The sequence below is a fragment of the Bidens hawaiensis genome, unplaced genomic scaffold (assembly GCF_021521415.1).
Source record: "Bidens hawaiensis isolate Kalapana, Puna unplaced genomic scaffold, B.hawaiensis_p1.1 tig00033581_1, whole genome shotgun sequence".
Lineage (NCBI taxonomy): Eukaryota > Viridiplantae > Streptophyta > Magnoliopsida > Asterales > Asteraceae > Bidens > Bidens hawaiensis.
This window is the reverse complement of record NW_027495772.1, coordinates 155,571-173,364: the sequence shown is the minus strand read 5'-3', so window position 1 is coordinate 173,364 and position 17,794 is coordinate 155,571.

The following is a 17,794-nucleotide window of genomic DNA, read 5'->3' as shown; positions in this document are numbered from 1 at the left end:
TGAGTGGAAGAGTCTCTTCTTCTACGTTACTGAGCGTGTGGTTCCTCATGAAATGCACTTTGTTGAAGGCAAAGAGCTTCCGCAACCTAAACCAGTTCCGTATACTGGTGTTGACTGGTATAATGTTTCGAAGGATAGCCTTTCTCCACTCCGTCAGTATCCGGAGCGTGTGTTGTTGTTGTTTTGAATGAGTCGCATCTGGGGCAAGCCCATGATGGTGCTTTACATCCATAATGGTGGTCAAGGTGATAACCTTTGTTATTTTTGTTGTTTTTGTTATAACAGTTATTACTGTTTTTTTAGAGGAGGATGATTTGTTTCTGTTGTTACAACCTTCGCCTGAGGGTGTGAAGATCCTCTACCGGCGGGAGCTTGGTCCCCGGGAGGAGCCGATTCTAACTTGGACGGCTCATAACTTTGTTTTTCCCCTTCCTATAAACCAAACACTGCCACCTCGGCCGCCGCCACCTCCCAGCTTTGTTAACCCAAGAAAGGGTAAGCTATTTTGACGCCATATCACTATTACTTGAACCATATAACATACTAATGCATGTATTCGTATTTTACAGGTAAAAGATCTCATATTGTGCTCGTTCCTAAATGCGGAGGGAAGGAGTCACAAGGCGGCGACAGAAGATGGATGCCTTCTCAAAGGGCCCTAATAAAAGGCCCCTTGTAGAGGATGATGATGACATCGCCATCTCTTATGTGCCATTTGGCCCTCCTCTCGTGTCATCCGCGAAGGTTCTGGATAAGTCTAAGACTGTCGTGGACACAAATTCACTCCCAACCGCTAGCAGCCATGTTACTGAAGGCATTATGTTGTCTTCAGTCTTTCAGCCTCTAACTGTTGTGCATACCCTGGTGTCCCATGATTCCTCAGTTGGTTCCGCCGTGAATGCTGAAGCGTTCACTGTCCCACCATGCGGGGTTCACGGTGGTGACCGATGACAAGGAAGAGGAGGAAGTTCCTCTTTTCAAGAAACCCCGTCTTGACGGGTTCGTGAAGCTAAGTGGTATGGTTAAGTCTCCATGTATTTAAGCTAGGTCCACTTCTTGATTATTTCCCATTTCACTTGGTCTTACTCTTGTTTGATTTTTATGGAGATGCAGCCTAGAGAAGAAGGGCAAACGGAAGTTGTTGCGCCAGACGGTGTATCTTTGACGGCTAGCGGCGCGATGTTTTGTTTTCCTAATATGACGAGCGTGGGAGACTCATCTGAAGCCTTGCACATTGTTCAATCGGTGACTTTTCCAATGACGTCGGGTATGGTTGGCCCGTCTGTGGCCAAAAACATTGTGATGTCAGTGCCTATGACGGTGGAGTTGTTTGTTCCGCATGAGGTCGAAACTTCGGCGTCAATTTTTCAACCCGTGACGACGACCGTATACAAGTCACCTGAGTTTCCATCTAGGAAGTCAGTGAAGTCAGTGAGTGTTACACCTGGTCTATATCATTTACTGACTTTTTGAAGTCTATGGAGGTTTCACCACCCAAGGACCTTTTCCTGGACGGTGATGAGGATGTTCAGTCGCCCCCTTTTCAAATTGGGGCGGTTGTGCGTGGTAAATTTTTTTATCTTGGTGATAGCAGCGGAGTCGGTGCTGCGGTGTGGTGGAGGATTTAAATGTAATCTCTCGTGATTCCATCGAAGCTGAACAAGCTTATCAGCCCAAGTGGAACATCACTTACGACGCTAATTTTGAAGATCTGGCTGTGTATGTCGAATTTTTGGAGCATGCGTTTCCTCCTGGGAACGAGTTGCTCACAAGTTCCAGCCTCGCAACGATTTGGTTTATGACGCCATATACGACACCATCCGAGGTCTCTCTAGTTTGGCAGAGCTCGTTTGCGATAATCAAGCTTTGCATGCGAAAAAGATTAAGCTTGCTGTGAAGAGAGATGGAGCTTACTGTGAAGAGTGGAGAGAAGGCCGCCTGGAAGGCGGGCCGTGAAGCGGAGGAGCACCGCCATGCTTTGACTTCTTTTTAAGGAAGGTTAGTGAAGGCAGAGGAAGACTTGGAGGAGTCTATCCGTGAGCGCACTGAACGCTACAAAGGGTTTCAGGCTGCATGAAAGAAATCTAACGAAGATCTTGTTGATGCACGCGCTTAAACTCTAGCAGTAAGGAAGGCCACGACCATGCATGAACAAGAAAACGTCAACATGCGCAAGTAGGTTGAAGAATTGGCGGTCAGGAAGGTGGATGCGGGCAAGCTGGCAGACGCGATTGCCACTCGTGAGTAGACCACTGAGTCATTAATTGCTCAGTGTGTCGTCGCCACCGTGACCGCGATTGGTTGCTAAAGCAAGCCTTTCGCAAGGTATATCCTCTTTTTTTTTTCTTTTTTATTCACTATTCAATATATCTATTCTTTGTGTTGTTTCTTATGTATGTTTTTATTATAGTTTGCCCACGACATCATAACAGATGATGCAATAACCTTGAGCGTTGGGCGGATTGTGACGGCTGCGCAGCAGCTGGGGCACAAGGCGGGATTCCAGGAGGCTATGACACATGTACGAGATCAACTTCCTCTGGAACTCTACGCGCTCCATGGCGTTGATGTGGAAGCGGAGTATCAAGCTGCCGAGGCTACATATGATGCCATTTCGTTTCCCATCTTGTCTGTCATCCCTCAGTATACCAAGGAGGAAGATGGCGTGCAGAAGCTGAAGGAGTTGTTGGAGCCATCTAAGGCGGGTCCTTCTTCTGTGGCAGGCGATGGTGCTACTTCGCATCGAAATCCAGCGGAGGAGGAAGCGGAAGACATAGTAGATTATGAAGTTTCTCTTCGTTTAGATTAGTTTTGTATAAGTAGAGTAGGATTAGTTTTTTATAGAATCCTTACACTTGTTAGGCGGGTGTTGTATCCGCCTTTTGGAAATATTTCCTTATGTTAATGAAAAACTTTTTGTTTAAAAAATTTCTCATATTCTTTGTTGTATTTGAATGTTATGCTTTTGCCAAACAAAAATTGTCAATCGCGGATACTCATTAACAACACATGGCCCTTGGCCCGCTTTTACATAGTAATGAAATCGATTTACATATAATACCTTCACAGCTGCGCCGCGTTCCATGTTCTTGGACCCAGTGAGCAATCGAGTTGAATCAGCGCATATGCGCCTTTGCCTAGGACCTTTTCTATTTGATAAGGCCCTTCCCAAGTTGGTGACAACTTTCCTGGTGCATGCGCCATTGATGCCTCGTTGTTGCGGAGCAAATAATCTCCTGCATTGAACTCACAAATTTTGACTTTTACGTCACGATATTTCTGGAGCTGGCGTTTGTAATTCTGCACGCACATTTCAACTAACTTCCGACGTTCTTCCAAAAGCATTTGGTCTATACGCCTTTGCTTCATTATCATTATCTACCGTCAAGACGCAGTGAGGATGGACCTATTTCCGCCGGGACCATCGCTTATGTTCCATTAGTTAGGCTGAACGGTGTTTCCGCGTTGCCTATATTCTTTTGTGTGCGGATGGCCCAAATTACGCGTGCGACTTGGTCTATCCATCCTGACCTGTAACCATCGAGTCTCAGCTAGATACCATCAACGATGCTACGTTAGCGCGTTCGACTTCACCATTAAATTGTGGGTGTGCTACGGAAGTGAACGTTTGATGTATGTTCAATTCTGAAAGCCAGGCTTTGGTGCGCTGGTCTGCGAATTGTCTACCATTATCGCTGACGATATTCATTGGTAAATCAGAACGGCAGATGATGAATTCCCAAATAAATTGCTTAATGCTGGCGGCTTTGATGGTTGCTAGTGGCTTTGCTTTGATCCATTTGGTGAAGTAGTCTATGGCGACTATTAAGAACTTCACCCGCCCTGGCGCTTCTGGAACGGACCTGTGATACCGATAGCCTATTTGTGGAATGGCCATGCTGGCGTTACTGGTATCATGTTTTTTTGGTCGAAGAGTATTTGGCGCGTGTCGTTGGCATGCGCGACACTTGCGAATTTGTCTTTCTGCATCCACGTGCATACAAGGCCAATAATACCCCGTGTTCATGAATTTTTCCACCACCATTCTTGGCCTTGAGTAAATTCCGCAAATACCTTCATGAATTTCTCTAAGCAGATAATTTGCATCTTGCGGATCCATACACTGAAGGAGTGATCCCAGGTAAGATCGCCTATACAAAATTCCTTCTTTCATTTGATAATTTAGTGCTTTATGGAGTATCTTTCTGGCTTCCTCCTAGTTGTCCGGTAATGCGCCCGAGGATAAGAAGTTGACGATCGGCGTCATCCAATTGGTGGTGCCTGTAGAAACGACACAGACTTCTTTAGCGGGACTGAAGGATTGTCAATGAATTAGACACGGATGTCTTTCCCTAAGTGTTCAAAGCTTACTGACGCCAATTTGGTAAACGCATCTGCCTATTTGTTTTCACTTCGCTTTATATGTATTACTTTGCATGTTGTGAAACTTAGCATGAGTGTTTTAGCTTGCGTGTGGTATGAATCCATTTTGTCTTCTTTGGCTTCATATGTACCCCCAATTTGATTTTCCACCAACATTGAGTCCACATGGGCTTCCAGGTGTCTAGCCCCTAACTTCTTTGCTATTCTGAGACCCGCTAGAAACTCTTTGTATTCTGCCTCGTTATTCGTACTTTTGAAGTCGAGGCGGACATTGTATGTAAACTCGTGGCCTTCTAGGTCTACCGGCTTCAGCCCTACCCCTTATCCTTCGTCGTTTGATGCACCGTCTGTGCAACATGTTAGGCGAAGTTGTTGATAACTTTGCCTGTTCCACAAGTTCGCTTATAAGAGGCGAACTTGTGAAACAAGTTAACAAAACATTAATACAAATCCAACTAACACTATTACAGACACTAGATACTGAACTACTGACATCATGCACCAACAGACTCCCCCTTGGCAGTAGCTTCATATCTCATCTTCAATCACGTGTCTCGTAATCTCAAAAATCTCATATCTCCCGTCTTCAAGCATGAACGCCTTCTCGTACACAAACTGAAACTACTCTTTGGTATTTCTTGGCTTCTTCTTTCCAAGCAGGAATGTAAAATATCTTTTTCTCGTTCAGCACCTGCAAGTCCGCTTGAGACAAATTCACTAAGTGCATAGGATCATACACTCTCATCAACTCTTGTTCATCTTCATCCTCCATCACTGCTTCAGCTGTTTCACTATCAACGTACCACCATTTCAGATCTTTGAGCACATCCTTGGGCATTTGTTTCATCGGTACTTCTTTTAGACACCGGATCGACTTATACTTCATTATCATCTAAGGCTTGCCATCAGCTCTCATGCCTCTGTCTTTATCTTCAACTAGGCGAAGTTAGGGTTAACTTCGCTTACCCCTTAACTTCGCCTGTTTAATAAGTTCGCCTATAATTTCACAACTTCACTTATATTAAAAGTTACACAACAAGCCCTTATAAATTGAACATTTTGCCATTAACTTTTAAAACCTCCTTTAAAGCGTTAAAATAAATATGATCAACGATCAAGTAACCAGGTATTAAACCATAATACGACATAAGTAAAATCAAAGTTTGAGATAGAATACACGGGATCAAATTTCAGTCTGACAGGGACTTACATGTTTTAGAAAAGATCTGAACAGGAATCATACTAATTAAGTGACTGTCACTTAGATCCATGTTCAGCTGTATTATGACATAAAGAAACAGGTTGTAAGCAGGTAAACAACTTAGCATGGTTTTCATTGTTTCTGTGATACGGATTAGGTTAAATTAAGCTCAAAATATAAATGGACAACACATCAGAGAATGTGATGTCTCCTATCTGTGACATCTGCCCCGATCCGACCCGACCCAGGTACCCGTTTCTCTGACCCGATCTCTCTTTTATTATTTAATATTTATACTTGTATTTTATTTTTAATAATAATATATATTTCCTGCCCGCCTCTTTCTCCCTCTTTCTTTCCGCCGTCCCCTCCCTCTTCCTTCTCTCTTTCCGCCTTCTCTTCCCTCTTGTCCTTTGGATCTTTCCGCCTAAGGATGTCTGCAGCTCCACGCGCCAGACTCCTTACATGGAAGCCTGCGTGAAGACATCTTGTTCCTGCGATGCGTGAAGAGAACTCTTCTCGCAGCGCGCTAAGAATGCATGTTCTTCCCGCAATGCGCTAAGAATGTATGTTCTTCCCGCGATGCGCTTAGAATTCTTGTTCTTCACGCAGCACGCTAAGGATTTGTGATTCTTCCCGCAGTACGCTAAGGATTGTTGTGCCAGCCCTCGCGCTCGCGCACTCAGCCTTCCCGCGCTTAACCCTTGTATCTTCTGTTTAAATCTAGCCGTTTGCTTTTGTGTTGTCTTATCTTTTGAGCTGTTGACCTAATCTGCTTTATGTCTGAAAAGTTACTTTCGGCGCAGCATGCGCACCAACCCCATTGGTTGGCAGATAAAGTGACTGACATTATCTTTTGAGATCTGCTTTTGCCATGCTTTATCCAGTACCTTTATCTGAACCGCCCATGCCTGTTACTGTTCCCTGTCAGCTTTATCTTGCCCCCTGCAGCTGCCATATCTTTTGATATCTTTTGCTTTTGGATTCTTATGCTTTTTGATATCTTTTGCTTTTTGAGATCTTTTCCCCTTTTCTAGGATTGTGTCTCCTAGGGTTTTTCTATAAATAATAGTAGTATTTTCTTAACACTTCACACACTACACTTATTATCTCTTCCTCCCTTTTTGCTCTCTGCCGTTGTCCTCCTGCCGCCCCCCTCTCTGCCTCCGTCTTCCTCCTTGTTCTTCCTGCTTTTCCGGTAATATATATTATATATAATAGTTTACTTATTAATTATGCTAACTTATAATCAAGACTTAAAACAAATCATTAAAACAATAATCTTATTTATAGGTTAACTTGTGCTTGTTTAAAGTTGGTTCTTGCTTTATCTATCACCGCATCGTTTATCATGTGAGTTATCTCGTATCTAATCCCTTTTTATTTTAAATGCTTTGGGATGTTCATGTGTTCATACAAAACTTGAGTCTTAAACTTGTTTATGAACTTTAGTCGCGCAGTATCCCATGTGTTGAGGACGTTTACTTGGCTGTTTATTTGTATGTGTGTATCATTAACCGCTTTGTTCGGCCTATTCCGCAGTTCCGTTGGTACCATTAGTTGAACACGGGAGACCTATCGTTTACGGTTTTCTTTGTTTACACTTGCACAGATGTTTTCTCGTTTTTATGCTCAATTGGGAGCATGGATTGAACTATGATCTATGAACTATCTTAGGCTTGATCACAATCTGATTACACCCTTGTTAAACTCTAGACATACACGTGTTGCGCGCAGATTTACTGTGATTATCTATGATTATCTATTAAACTTGATTTCTCACCAACACGCAAGTGTTTGACGTTTATTTTAACACATGTTCAGGTTTGCAGTAGCTGTTTTGGAGCTTGTGGACACGTAGGACGTTTTTACTTTTGGACCTAGAATTAAAATGTATCAAGACAAGTTAATGTTGTTTGAATGTTATAATTTATAATATATTGATTTATGTTTGATTTATGTTCTTTATTTTCCCCGCTGCGCGTGTGCGATAAAATGTGTATTAATAAATATTGACACCAATAGTGTCGCGAGTAATGAAGCAATATGTGGCGCCCCGATGTATAATCCGCCTTTGGTCGGGGTGTTACAGATTGGTATCAGAGCTCGTTGACTTTAGGATAGGTGGTTAGACGTAACGGCCTAGAATACCTAAGAGTCCCTTCTCGCGCATGAGAGAAATCTCATGTTTGCGCGCTTATTGTTAATTACTCGTTATTTATGAATATGCTCGCGCTTGCGCAGTATATGATTTTATGTTTTATTTCGCGATATTTCGACTTTTGTTGAATTTCGATTTTTATTGATTTTACTTACATATTCGTTTGTTGGGGTTGAAAATCCGAAAAGTCATGGTGATACATGAATAGTTGATTTTCAATTTCCATTTACGATTATGTTCTGAGGTTGGAGACTTGAAAAGTCATGGTGATACATGAATTGTCAACCTCCAATACTCATTTTCTTGTATGTTTTATATTGAGGATTGAAAAGTCATGGTGATACATGAATCGTCAATCTCCAATACTCGTTTGCTCGTATATTTTAAATCGGGAATTCAGAAAGTCATGGTGATACGTGAATTGTCGGTTCTTGATTCGAATTTGTTACCTTTATTAAGTCTGCATTTAGGATCATTTATTTTACTTTAACTTTTGATAGTATCTAACTCCGTGAAACCAAGCTTTATAAGATTAAAACTTTGCGCTAAAACCAAGATATTAACTAAAATTAAAATTTTTATAGAATGCCTCCGCTATCTCGCCGATTTCAGGGAAGAGAAGCCTCGCGCATGCGTAGACAGCAACGTTCCCAGGAAATGGCCGCCGCAATAGCCCAAGCTTTGAGCCAAAACAATGCTAATACCTCCAGTTATAACATTAAGTCCTTTAATGCGGGTAACCCTCCGAAGTTCACAGGTCTTGAAGGAGCCACCGTGATGCTCCAATGGCTTGAGAAGATTGAAAACACTTTCCTCCATACCCAATGCCCCTCAGAAAGACGAACCCTATATGCTTCCAGTGTCCTGGAATCCAGAGCGCTTACATGGTGGAATGGAGTAGCTCATGCGCGTGGCGCAGAGGCTGCTTCTAGCATGACATGGGAGGAATTCAAGGAAATTCTTACGCGAGAATTCTGCCCTCCCAACGAAGTTAAGCGCCTGGAGGAAGAATTCTGGAACTTGAAGCAATACAGCGGTGAAGCGCGCGAGTACGCGACGCGCTTCCACGAGCTAAGCTTACTGGTCCCTCACCTTGTTACCCCTTCCCGCCGAGCCATCGAGAAATTCCTTGGGGGTCTCCCCATGGAAATTCAAGATTCTGTATGGGCCAGAAACCCAGTTACCCTCTCTGACGCCATCGAATTGGCCGCTGTGCTCAGCGACAACCATGTCAGAGCAGGAACCCTGTTCCTGCGGGGAACTGAGAAGACCAAACCCACCAAAACTGCCCCTGAACCCGCAGAAACCAAACCTGAACCCTCAAACCATAACCAGAAACGTAGGCGCAGACAAGCTTACGCGCTTACCAACCCGCCCATAGTCCAGCAACCCGCTTACCAGCCTCTAGCATACGCCCCTCAACCTCTGTCAGCCTACCCAACACCTCCTATAGGCCACAACTATGCCATAACCAATCCCGCACTCCCTGCCCCGCCAACTAAGAAACCTTACACAGGAAACCAACCCTTTTGCCCAACCTGTAGACTTCATCACCCACCTCAAGTCCCGTGTCGACAATGTAACCGATGTGGCCGCGTAGGTCACTCCGTTGAGTACTGTAGAACCCCTCCCTCCAATCCGATTGCGCCAACACCACCAGCTTACCCGCAGAACCCACAGCCAACTTACCAAAACCCACGACCCAGATCGTGCTTTAACTGCGGTGATCCAAGTCATTTCCGGAACGCGTGCCCAAGGCTACAAGTTCAGATTACTCAAGCGAATCCGGTGAACCAAATTTCGAACCAAGTGACGCGTGGCCGAGCTTTTAACATAACCGCGCACCAAGCGCAAGCGAATAACGACGTAGTTAATGGTACATTTTTGCTTAACGGATTTTATGCATCTATGCTTTTTGATACTGGCGCCGATCGAAGTTTTATCTCTCGCGCCTTCGAGCAGAAGCTTGCGCGACCGCGCGATGACTTAAAAGAAGATTTTTCAGTTGAATTGGCTAATGGCGAAACTGTTTTAATAAACTCGGTAATTAAAGATTGCACGCTTAACCTTAACGAAAACGATTTTCTGATCGACCTCATCCCTATGCCTCTTGGAAGCTTTGATGTTATCATTGGTATGGACTGGCTCTCGAAGAATCGCGCAGAAGTTATTTGCGCCAAGAAATTGATTCGCATACCTCGAGAAAATGGTGATCTTCATATCTACGGCGAAAAACCCTCCAGTGGTCTTAAACTTATGTCTTGCGCCGAAGCCCAAAGACTCATGCGGAAGAAGTGTATTGCATTTCTAGCCCATGTGGTTAAACCCGATGAAGGAAAGAAGCTTCGCGATATCCCTGTTGTGCGTGATTTTCCTGAAGTTTTTCCTGATGATCTTCCTGGTATCCCTCCCGCTCGTGAAGTCGAGTTTCGTGTTGATCTTGTCCCTGGTGCTTCCCCCGTTGCTAAATCTCCTTACCGTCTTGCACCCGCTGAGATGCAAGAATTGGCCAGCCAACTCCAAGAGTTGACTGCTAAAGGATTCATTCGCCCTAGCTCTTCGCCCTGGGGTGCTCCGGTGTTGTTCGTTAAAAAGAAAGATGGATCGTTTCGCATGTGTATTGATTACCGCGAGTTGAACAAACTCACCATTAAAAACCGGTATCCCTTACCGCGTATTGACGACCTCTTTGATCAACTCCAAGGTGCCTCCTGTTTCTCGAAGATCGATCTCCGTTCTGGTTATCATCAGTTGCGTATCCGCGATGAAGATGTTCCGAAGACTGCTTTTCGTACTCGTTATGGCCATTTTGAATTCTTGGTCATGTCCTTCGGTCTAACCAACGCACCCGCCGTTTTCATGGATCTTATGAATCGGGTGTGTAGGCCTTTCTTGGATAAATTCGTGATCGTGTTTATCGATGATGTTCTGGTGTATTCTAAGACCAAGACCGAGCATGAGCAACATCTCCGATTGGTATTGCAAAAGCTTAGAGCCGAGCAACTCTATGCTAAGCTTTCCAAGTGTGAATTTTGGTCTGATGAAGTACAGTTTCTTGGTCATGTTGTAAACAAGATGGGTATTCATGTCGACCCATCCAAGATTGAAGCAATCAAGAACTGGATTACGCCATCCTCTCCTTCTGAGATCCGATCCTTTCTGGGCTTAGCTGGTTATTACCGGCGTTTCATTTCGAACTTCTCAAAGATCGCTTTGCCTTTAACAGCTCTGACGCACAAAGGTAAACCGTATATTTGGGGCTCGAAGCAAGAAGAAGCCTTTCTAACGCTCAAGCGTTTGTTGTGTGAAGCTCCTGTTCTTACGCTACCTGAGGGTAATGATGATTTTGTCGTATATTGCGATGCATCCAACCAAGGTCTCGGTTGTGTTCTTATGCAATGAGGCAAGGTTATCGCTTACGCATCAAGGCAACTTAAGGTTCATGAAAAGAATTATACAACTCACGACCTCGAGCTTGGTGCAGTTGTTTTTGCCTTGAAGATCTGGAGACACTACCTTTATGGTACTAAGTGTATCCTTTACACTGACCATAAAATCCTTCAGCATATCTTTGATCAAAAGGAACTTAACATGAGGCAACGCCGATGGAACGAACTTATCAGCGATTACGATTGTGAGATCCGGTATCATCCTGGTAAGGCTAATGTGGTAGCCGATGCGCTCAGCCGAAAACCCTGCCAACTTAACTGTATCTTGCCGCGCACCCAGCTTCACTTCGCGCCGATTCAAAGCAACCTTGAATCGCGTATTCGTGACGCGCAGCGCGCATCCATCAGTAACGGTAACCTTCGCGCCGAGTTAGCGTGTGGCGCGGAAGCACTCTTTGTCCCTAATCTGAGTGGAATTCTCTGCTATCTCAATCGCATCTGGATCCCTTGTGATGAGAATCTTCGCGCTAATATCCTGAGTGAAGCGCACAAATCTCGGTATTCTATTCATCCCGGCGCTGATAAGATGTACAAGGATTTGCGCATAACTTATTGGTGGCCCGGTATGAAAAAGGATATTGCTGTGTTCGTAGCTAAGTGCCTGACTTGTTCTAAAGTTAAAGCTGAACACCAGCGCCCATCTGGTTTGCTCGAACAACCAGAAATTCCTACGTGGAAATGGGAAGGTATAGCGATGGACTTTATTACCAAGTTACCTTTGACAGCAAGCAAACATGATAGCATCTGGGTAATAGTGGATCGATTGACTAAATCTGCTCACTTTCTGCCCATTCGTGAAAACTACCGTGTTGAGCATCTCGCGCAGCTTTATGTCAAGGAAATTGTCTGCCGCCATGGTACTCCTTTGAGCATCATATCCGATCGCGATGGCCGTTTTATATCTCGCTTTTGGAAATCTCTCCAATCTGCGCTAGGAACTCGCTTGGACATGAGTACGGCATATCATCCTCAGACTGACGGTCAGTCTGAGCGAACTATTCAAACTCTTGAGGATATGCTCCGATCTTGTGTTCTTGATTTTGGAGGTAATTGGGATTCACACCTGCCTTTGATCGAGTTTTCTTATAACAACAGCTATCATTCCAGTATCGGTATGGCCCCATTTGAAGCACTTTACGGTCGTAAGTGCCGCTCCCCGATTTGTTGGAGCGAAGTGGGTGAAACTCAAATCACAGGACCCGAACTTGTTCAAGAGACAACCGATAAAATCGCCAAGATCCGTGATCATTTGCTGACTGCCAGAAGCCGACAGAAGAGTTACGCAGATCGTAGGCGAAAGCCTCTCGAATTTCAAGTTGGTGATCTTGTTCTCCTCAAAGTGTCGCCTTGGAAAGGTGTTGTCCGCTTTGGGAAGAAGGGTAAGCTTGCTCCTCGTTATGTTGGTCCATTCAAGATTCTCGCGCGTGTGGGAAAAGTTGCCTACAGACTTGACCTGCCGCTCGCGCTCAGTAATGTGCATCCAACGTTCCATGTTTCCAATCTCAAGAAGTGTTTAGCTGACGAGAACCTTCACATTCCACTTGATGAAGTTCAAGTTGATGAATCCATGCATTTCATTGAGAAGCCTGTTGAGATTATGGATCGCGAGGTTAAGCAAACCAAGCGCAGTCGTATCCCTATCGTGAAAGTTCGCTGGGAGTCCAAGCGCGGAGCCGAGTTTACATGGGAAAGGGAAGATCAAATGAAGATCAAGTACCCGCACCTGTTCTCTGCGCAACCTACTTCGAGATAAATTTCGGGACGAAATTTCTTAAAGTAGGGGAGACTGTGACATCTGCCCCGATCCGACCCGACCCAGGTACCCGTTTCTCTGACCCGATCTCTCTTTTATTATTTAATATTTATACTTGTATTTTATTTTTAATAATAATATATATTTCCTGCCCGCCTCTTTCTCCCTCTTTCTTTCCGCCGTCCCCTCCCTCTTCCTTCTCTCTTTCCGCCTTCTCTTCCCTCTTGTCCTTTGGATCTTTCCGCCTAAGGATGTCTGCAGCTCCACGCGCCAGACTCCTTACATGGAAGCCTGCGTGAAGACATCTTGTTCCTGCGATGCGTGAAGAGAACTCTTCTCGCAGCGCGCTAAGAATGCATGTTCTTCCCGCAATGCGCTAAGAATGTATGTTCTTCCCGCGATGCGCTTAGAATTCTTGTTCTTCACGCAGCACGCTAAGGATTTGTGATTCTTCCCGCAGTACGCTAAGGATTGTTGTGCCAGCCCTCGCGCTCGCGCACTCAGCCTTCCCGCGCTTAACCCTTGTATCTTCTGTTTAAATCTAGCCGTTTGCTTTTGTGTTGTCTTATCTTTTGAGCTGTTGACCTAATCTGCTTTATGTCTGAAAAGTTACTTTCGGCGCAGCATGCGCACCAACCCCATTGGTTGGCAGATAAAGTGACTGACATTATCTTTTGAGATCTGCTTTTGCCATGCTTTATCCAGTACCTTTATCTGAACCGCCCATGCCTGTTACTGTTCCCTGTCAGCTTTATCTTGCCCCCTGCAGCTGCCATATCTTTTGATATCTTTTGCTTTTGGATTCTTATGCTTTTTGATATCTTTTGCTTTTTGAGATCTTTTCCCCTTTTCTAGGATTGTGTCTCCTAGGGTTTTTCTATAAATAATAGTAGTATTTTCTTAACACTTCACACACTACACTTATTATCTCTTCCTCCCTTTTTGCTCTCTGCCGTTGTCCTCCTGCCGCCCCCCTCTCTGCCTCCGTCTTCCTCCTTGTTCTTCCTGCTTTTCCGGTAATATATATTATATATAATAGTTTACTTATTAATTATGCTAACTTATAATCAAGACTTAAAACAAATCATTAAAACAATAATCTTATTTATAGGTTAACTTGTGCTTGTTTAAAGTTGGTTCTTGCTTTATCTATCACCGCATCGTTTATCATGTGAGTTATCTCGTATCTAATCCCTTTTTATTTTAAATGCTTTGGGATGTTCATGTGTTCATACAAAACTTGAGTCTTAAACTTGTTTATGAACTTTAGTCGCGCAGTATCCCATGTGTTGAGGACGTTTACTTGGCTGTTTATTTGTATGTGTGTATCATTAACCGCTTTGTTCGGCCTATTCCGCAGTTCCGTTGGTACCATTAGTTGAACACGGGAGACCTATCGTTTACGGTTTTCTTTGTTTACACTTGCACAGATGTTTTCTCGTTTTTATGCTCAATTGGGAGCATGGATTGAACTATGATCTATGAACTATCTTAGGCTTGATCACAATCTGATTACACCCTTGTTAAACTCTAGACATACACGTGTTGCGCGCAGATTTACTGTGATTATCTATGATTATCTATTAAACTTGATTTCTCACCAACACGCAAGTGTTTGACGTTTATTTTAACACATGTTCAGGTTTGCAGTAGCTGTTTTGGAGCTTGTGGACACGTAGGACGTTTTTACTTTTGGACCTAGAATTAAAATGTATCAAGACAAGTTAATGTTGTTTGAATGTTATAATTTATAATATATTGATTTATGTTTGATTTATGTTCTTTATTTTCCCCGCTGCGCGTGTGCGATAAAATGTGTATTAATAAATATTGACACCAATAGTGTCGCGAGTAATGAAGCAATATGTGGCGCCCCGATGTATAATCCGCCTTTGGTCGGGGTGTTACACTATCTATTCTCAAAGCGTATTTGGTTTTCCCCAAGTCACCCGGAGTTGACCTCGACCCGTAGTGTCTGATTAAATAGTAAGTACTCTTCGATCTTTAGACTCTTCTTCCCGTTCTCTTTCTTGCCTCATGATTGATAAGTATTACATTATAAGCTTTAGAAGGCTTAAATAATTTTTTTTTATTATTATTTTTTTATTATTATTTTTTTTAAATAATAAGATTTACACAGCTTCAAGTAAACTACTGCAAGTCCCGAATCTGGAACACTGCAGTTTCTTGACACACCATCTTCTTGGGAATCAGAACACTCACGGGCTCGTGTATGACTGGGTAATCGCTTTTCTGCCTATCATTCGGAAAGATATATATGGAGACATGTACAACTCTTAAGGAGTTTCCACGTAAGATCGAGGAGATTTAGTTAGTATCACTTCTACTTTTACGCACCATAAAAAGCTACCATGACATACAATGACTGTTCTAAGGTCTTTTAGGCCTAATAAATTAACTAGTTAAGCACACAGAATCAGTTTGTCCATCACTTTCCAAGGTTGGATCAATTTTCTTTTAAACATTGTATATTCACTTCTTACGAAGTAGTAGACTTGAAAAATTATTTCATCTCCCTATTAAAAAAATTTAACTTCTATCGCCCCGATCAAGTCGAAGTCTTCAGGTAAACGGCTATCCTGAAGATCCAATGGATCAGCTGGACCGACCACATACGAGTATGTGTCCTTCTAACTAAGTATGAACGACTAATTTTCAGCGAAAGAATAAAAACACATCATAAACCGCCCCGGTCACTTTCAGTCATCTGGTTAATGGCTATCCTTATACTCTACAGGTAGAAATGAGGACCAAACATATCCGAAGATATGTCCTTCAAACTGAAGCAACCGACATAATTCTAAGCGAAACGAAAAACACGGTTACTCGGGATTGATCATCCCATTTAGCTCAACAAGGTTTTGAAAACGAGTTTTGTCAAACGCTTTAGTAAACAAATCAGTGAAATTAGCTAACGAATCAACCTTTTCGAGCACTATCAATTTCTTCTCAGCACAATCCCGTATAAAATGATGACGGATGTCAATGTGTTTAGTTTTGCTATGCTTTACGGGATTGTTAGTTACTGAGATAGCAGCAGTGTTATCTATGCAAATAGGAGTATGAGTGAAATTCAGACCGTAATCGCGCAATTGCTGTTGTATCCAAAGAACCTAGGAGCAGCAGTTCGATGCTGCCATGTATTCTGCTTCACAGGTAGAAATGGCGACTGAGGTCTGCTTCTTGCACTGCCATGACACTAATCTGCCTCCAAGAAACTGACATCCACCTGTTGTCGACTTCCGATTCTGATTGCATCCTCCATAATCAGAATTCGTGTAGGCGACTAACTCCAAGTCTCCCCCTTTCGTGTACCACAACCCTTGCTTAGGCTTGCCTTTGAGATAACGCAATATCCTCTTCACATCTTTCATGTGAGATTCCTTTGGGTTTGCCTGAAAACGAGCACAAAGACAAACTGCAAACATAATATCAGGTCTAGATGCAGTTAAATACATTAAAGAACCTATTATTGCCCGATATTGGGTAGGGTCCACGTCTGCATCACTGTCTGAATCAGCACTCAATTTATGGTTGACGCAAACTGGAGTATCAAATGGAGTGCTGTCCTCCATCTTGAAGTGTTTGAGAACGTCTTGGACATATTTAGTCTGATGAATGAACATCCCATCTTTCTTCTGATCAACCTGCAATCCTAAAAAGAAAGTTAGTTCACCCATAGCACTCATTTCAAACCTCTTTTTCGTGACGGCTTCAAACTCCTGACACATGGCGACTTTTGACGCAGCAAGGATGATGTCGTCCACGTAGACTTGAACCAGAAGAAGGTCTCTTCCTTTTCTCTTCACGAATAGTGTGCTATCGATCTTTCCCCTTTCAAACTCATTCTCAAGCAAGTAATCGGATAGAGTTGCATACCAGGCACGAGGGGCCTGATGTAGCCCATATAGCGCTTTACTTAGCTTGTACACGTGATCAGGAAAGTCTGGGTCAGGAAAACCCGGAGGCTGCTCAACGTACACAACCTCATCGACTTTACCGTTAAGAAATGCACTTTTCACGTCTAATTGGAACACCTTCATCTCCTTGTGTGCAGCAAATGCCAAAAACAGTCGAATCGCTTCCAATCTTGCCACGGGCGCAAACACTTCATTGTAGTCGATCCCCTCTTGCTGATTAAAACCTTTTACAACCAGCCTTGCCTTGTTCCTTATGATTATTCCTTTCTCATCTCTCTTACATTTGAAAACCCATTTGGTGCCAATCGCATGCACATTCTTCGGTTTTGCAACCAAATTCCATACCTCCATCTTCTTGAACTGGGCTAACTCTTCTTGCATGGCTTCCACCCACGAGCTGTCCTTGAGAGCCATTTGATAGTTCTTTGGTTCAATCTGGCTGATGAAGCAGGTGTACAAGCATTCGTTAATGATGCCTGTATCTTTAATGCTTGTGTAAACACAAGTGTGCTCATTCAAGCTTCGTCTTGTTTGTACACCGTCAGACAGATCACCTATCACGTTCTCCAAAGGGTGATTTTTGTGAACACTCGTAGTCAGAACCGAACTGACTTGCAGATTGTCTTCCAGGTTCGAAGATAGTTCATCAATGGGTGATTGTTGTTGAGAGTGAAAAGGATTGAAGAATTCTTCTTCTGTAGAGGAAGCAGGGTATCAACAGCATTTGACGAGGAAGGTTGACATTCATCGTACTGCAGTCGTTGCACAACACTTTCTTCCTCATCATAAAGAATCTTCGTAGCTATTCTCTCATCAACTTCTGCACAATCCAAGTAAGGCAAATTAAAAGATTTAAAAAGCTTATTATAGTCGAAAGCCCCAGCGAGTCCCGTGCTTGGTTTTGGT